This window comes from Cervus elaphus, chromosome 9 (assembly GCF_910594005.1).
Source record: "Cervus elaphus chromosome 9, mCerEla1.1, whole genome shotgun sequence".
NCBI classification, from domain to species: Eukaryota; Metazoa; Chordata; class Mammalia; order Artiodactyla; family Cervidae; genus Cervus; species Cervus elaphus.
In genome coordinates, this window is record NC_057823.1 from 22,450,530 (window position 1) to 22,456,561 (window position 6,032).

Sequence of the window (6,032 nt, forward strand, 5' to 3'; positions counted from 1 at the left end):
TAGAATGTGAGCCAGAGATTGGGAACTTGGTCCATGGGAGGTGCCAAGGGCTAGCTAAGTGGGTTTCCAGGCAGACCAACCACTGAGCAGAACATTCTAGAATTGTCAGGGTGTCCACATTAGGCTCAGTGACACCCCTAGGTTTTAAGACCTGCCTACAATCCTGCCATTTTCAAAAAGAAATGCTTACCCCAGCTTTCTTTCCCAGAACTTCTAGAAATATCAGCTAGGATTCCCAAGACTTGTGTGCAAACTTCTTCAACACCTCAATCTGTGAGCTCCCTGGGCCCAGTGACAGACCCCAATGACATCCTCAACAGCCAGGGAATGCCCCCTATCCACGCCCTCCTGGATCTTGGTTGAGAGAACAGTCAATGCCTAAAAACATAATCTAAATGGGAAAAGACTTTGACAAAGAATATATACATGTACATGTATGGGCTTCCCCAGTGGCTCAGTGGTAAAGAATCCACCTGCAATGAAGGAGACACAGGAGACGTAAGTTTGCTCACTGGGTCGGGAAGATCCCCTGGAGGCGGACATAACAACCCACTCCAGTATTCTTGCCTGGAGAATCCCATAGACAGAGGAGTCTAGTGGACCAAGTCCACAGGGTCACAAAGAATTGGACACAACTGAAGCAACCAAGCATGCATACCTATGTGTAACTGAGTTACTTTATTGTATACTTGAAACTAATACAATATTGTTAAGCAACTGTGCTCCAACATTAAAAAACAAACAAACAAAAAATGCAACTAAAGACATTTGATCCAAGTTGCCAAGTGCCTTGTCTGCTGGCTGCTTTGTAAGCCTGTGAAAGAGATATGGTGCTTGCCACCATTGGTATATTGAGGCCCAGGGGATGGAAGAAGATATTCATGCAAATAGACATTAAAAGAAAGCTAGAGCAGCAATAGTCATATCAGACAAAAATAGACTTTAAAATAAGGACTGTTGTAAAAGACAAAGAAGGACAGTATATAGTGATCAAGGAATCAATCAAGAAGAAAATATAACAATTGTAAACATATACACATCCAACATAGGAGCACTTCAGTATATATTTGCCATATATATATGGCAAATATCAACAACCATAAAGGGATAAATGACAGTAACACAATATTAGTCAGTAGTGGGGGACTTTAACACCCCACTTTCATCAATGGACAGATCATTCAGACAGAAAATCAACAAGGAAACACAGGCCTTAAACAGCACATTAGACCAGATGGACTTTAATTAATATTAATAGCGTGTTCCATCCAAAAGTGGCAGAATACACATTCTTCTCAAGTGCACATGGAACATTCTCCAGGATTGACCACATGCTGGGTCACAAAGCAAGCCTTGGTAAATTTAAGAAAATTGATATCATATCAAGCATCGTTTCTGATCACAACACTATGAAATTGGAAATAAGTTACAAAGAAAAAAAATAGCAAAAAAAACAAACATGTGGAAACTAACAATATGCTACTAAACTGAGGCCCAGGGTGGGAGGGTCCAACCTGGGCTGCAGAATCAGAACAAGAGGGTTGGTCTCAAGAAATGCCAGCTTTGGGACTTCCCTGGTGGTCTTGTGGTTAGGAATCTGCCTTGTAATGAAGAGGACACTGGTTTGATCCTCGGTCTGGGAAGATCCCATATGCCTCAGGGTAACTAAACCCGTGCACCACAGCTACTTAGCCAGCTCTCCAGAGCCCATGAACTGCAATTACTGAAGCCTGAGCACCTAGAGCCTATGGGCCCCACCAAGAGGAGCCACCGCAGTGAGAAACCCACGCCCTGCAACAAAGAGTAGCCCCTGCTTGCCACAATTAGAAAAAGCCCAGGTGCAGCAATAAATAAATCTTTTTTTTAAAAGAACTGTGTCAGCTGCAAAATACTCCTCTATCAAAAAATAAAGCCATTGTAAACCAACTCTACTTCCATAAAAAAGTAATTATATATATATATATATATAACATATATATATAACATTTTATATATATATAACATTTATATATATATGTAACATTTTCTATATATATATAATATTTACTGAGGCATAATTCACATGCTAAACAATTCACCCTTTTAAAGTATGTAATTCGGTGGTTTCCAGTATAGTCACAGAGTTGTAAAATCATGGCCACTATCTACTTCCCAAACATTTTCATCACCCCCAAAAGAAACTTCATTTCTATTGGTATTCGTTCCCCACCCAATTCTCCCCAACACCTCCCAGGTCCAGGCATCCACTAACCCATATTCTGTCTCTGTATTTGCCTGTTCTGGACATTTTGTATAAGTGGAATTATACACTGTGTGGCCTTTTGTGTCTGGTTTGTTTCACTGAGCATTCTATTTTCAAGGTTCATTCACACTGTAGCCTATGTCAGTGCTTCACTCCTTTTTAAGGCTGAATAATATTCTATTGTATGGATGGACCACATTTGATTTATCCATTCATCAGTTGATGGACATCTGGACTGTTTCTACCTTTGGCTATTGGGAATAATGCTGTTATAGATATTCGTGTTCTCATTTCCCTTGGGTAGAGACACCTAGGAGTGGAATTGCTGGATGGTATGGTGGCTGTCTCTTTCACCACTTGGGAAACTGCCAAACTCTTTTCTACAGCAGCTGTAACATTTTACGTCCCCACCAGCTACAAATGAGGGTTCCAGTTTCTCCCCCATCCTCATCAATGCTTGTTCTGATCTGTCTTTTTGATTCAAGCCACCCTAGCAGGGGTGAAGTGGTGTCTCCTTGCGGTTTTGATTTGCATTTCCCTGATGACTAGTGATGTTGGGTAACTTTTCATGAGCTTGATTGGTTATTTATGTTTCTTTCTTTCTTTTTTTTAGAAATGTCTATTTAAATCCTTTACCTTTAAAAAAAATTGGTAGTGTTTTTATTGTTGAGTTTAAGACTTCTTTATGTATCATATAAACAGTAGACCCTTATCAGATCTACAATTGGCAAATGTTTTCTCCCATTCTATGGGTTTTTCTTTCACTTTCTCGATGGTGTTCTTTCAAACACATAGGTTCAAAATACTTTAGACATAATTTTTATTTTATTATAAGTCATAAGTGCAGGATACAAAATTCAAAAGATCAAAGAGAGTGAACAGAAGCTGTCTCAGTCTGCTTCCCATCCCAAAAGCAACCCCTGTTGATGGTCAAAAGAGTTATCTGTTCAAATGTTATATAACTTTGCAGCCTAGAGCTCGTAATTGGAATTTAAGTCCCTTTGCTCAAATGCTGTGTGTATTTGGTAAATTTGCCAAGTTTACCCTCTCTGGGTCTTCAATGTCTTTATCGTGTACATCAGGGATGATAATCCTGGGTTCCACAGATGGACTAAAACAGCACACAAAAGTGGAATTCAGAAAAGGAGAGCTGGTATTACAACTCACCCTAGACCAAATCTATTTTGAGGCAAGTTTCAAATATTTAACAATTTTTATATTGCTTTATTGCTATGATGGAGTTGGTCCTGATACATTCCAAGAACCCTTTAGCCAAGCATCTTAAGTAGGGGTCTGCCAATGAGATTTAAAAAAAAAAAAAAAAAAAGCCTTGAGTGTGTGTGAAGTTTTTACCTTGGGAGATGTGGGTCTCACCTCTATCCTGGCCAGGAACAGGGCATGGCGGTCAGGGTACAGCCCAAATAAAAATAATAATGACAGCAATAACAACATAATCCCATCTGTCCTGTGTTGAGGACCTCCCACCAGTAGGTACCATGCTGTTTAAGTATGTTACATGTACCATCTTGATTCTTCTTTGTCACAACCCTAGGAAGCCTCTACCATTACTCTTTTTTAATTTTTAAAATAAAATTTTAAAAAAGTTTTATTATTTTTTTGGACATGTTGTGGCATTTGAGGGAATCTTAGTTCCCTGACCAGGGATCAAACATGTGCCCACTGTAGTGGAAGCTTGAAGTCTTAACCACTGGACCACCAGGGAAGTCTCTATGATTATTCTCTACAGAGGACTCTGAGGATCAGAGAGGTTAAGTAGTCTTCCCAAGGTCACACAGCCACTCAACCTTTTATACTTTATTAGGTTTTTTAACTAGCATCTGCTTGGGTATCTTTATGGGGGGCAGGGGAGGGGGTGGAACTGAGGAGTGGGGGCTGTGACAAAGCTTTACCCACCTCCCTCTCTTTTCATTGCAGGGGCAGGAATGGGCACAGGGTACGCCATTCTGGCATTTTCTCAAGGACCTGCCTGCAGACCCTCTGGCAGGGTCCAGAGACAGATGAAGCTGGATCCAACATCCTTCGGCTCTCTCCCTCTCTGGGTCTCAATTTCCTCAAATGTAAAATGGAAATCACATAATCCCTGCTCTTTCCTGGGGCCTGATAAGGATTAGATTCAATGCCAATCTTACATGTAAGTTCTCTTGCCCCTTCTGAGTCAGGTTATCAACTGCCGAGAAGAGTACCAGATATCTGAGGCTGGGTGGTACAGAGGGGACACTGAGTGACCCCTCTCTGGCTGAGTGGGTGGAGCTTGCGGGATGGCAAGTAAGACCATTCAGGACGAAGGTCTGAGCTTCAGGTATCTACAGAGCCCAAGTGCTATCCTGGGACCTGCAAACTGTGTTTCTGCTTGGCCCTTCTCCTCCCAGGGTGGATGAGAGGGTGGTTTAAAGAAGGAAGAGGGCTTATTTCCCAGGCAGGGTCGTTAGAGCAAAGTCCCTGGGTTCCGCCCTCACTCTGGATGGCTGTGGCCCCTCCCTCAGTCCCTTTCCACCTACCCAGGGGCTGGTTTCAGGCTGCAAGTCCTGGGGCTGTCACTTCCCTTCTGGGGACCTCCAGGGTTTCCCCTTAAAGACAAATTATTAATATAAAAGCCCATTCACCCCGTTTGGGAGTCGAAAGGCAGTAAGGTGCAGGAGGTTGGGGTGGAGAGGTGGAAAGCTTTGAAGTCAGAGACGGACAGATGTGCGTTTCACTAACGGCAGTGGAACTTTCCTGCATGTAAGGTAATGGTGGTAAAAAATGATAATAACAAGAAACAATGATCATGGTCATGGCATTAGATGCTGGAATGGAAGTAAACAGGACCCGGGACAGAGCCAGCCACCTGAGAAGCGCTCAGTAAACGACCGCTGTGGAGCAGGTGCCAGCCTTCTCCGACCAAGGAAATGAGGAAGGGGGAAACTGAGGCGCAGAGCCCCCGCCAGGCGGCTGATCGCACCAGCCAGCCCTGCTCGGGTGCCTACTGTGTGCAGCGGGCAGGCGGCCTGGCCGGGTCATTCTGTTCTCACCGCTCGTCCCCCTCCTCCCCCTCCCCCGTCCCCCCGCCGGACCTCTCCCACGACCGGGGAGGAAGTGGGAGAAATGGACAGGGGAAAAAAAAAAGTTGGGCTGAGCCAACGCCTCCCCACTCCCCACCTCCGCCCCTCCCGAGCCACGCAGACCCTTGCGGGAGCTGACCGCAGGACTCAGGCGTCCGGGGCCGGGGCCGCGTCCCGCCCAGTGGCCCGCAGTTGGGTGGGGGAACTTGGAAAGCCGGGAAAACAACAACCCAGCCCGCCCCTCGCCAACCCCTTCCCCCGCTACGCCCCTTGGCGCAGCGGGCGGAGGCGACTCCTTTATATAATCGCGGGCGAGCAGGTTGGCTGTTTCATTTAGGGACCCGGGAGCCCAGAGGACCCGAGCCGTCAGCCGAAAGCCCGCCCCCGGGTCCCCTTCCGCAGCTGGGCAAACTGAGGCCCCCAGAGAGGGCGGGCGCCAGGCCCGCGGTCCCCACCCCTTCGCCCCCCACCCACCCCCAGCAGCCAGGGCAACCGCGACCCACGCCCGCGTCGGTCCTCGCAGTGCGCACAGCCCTCCCCGCCCCCGCTGCCATCCTGCCACGCCCCAGGCGTCGGGGGCAAAGCCCGAGCCCCCCCTCACCCGCCTCCGCGCAGAGGCTGGGGGCCTGTTTATCTGGAGGCCCCCACCCCCCCTCCACCCCGGGGGGCCCGCTCCCCCCGCGCCCCGGGGAGCTCTGGGGCCAGATAAGCTGGCAGGCTGGCACGGC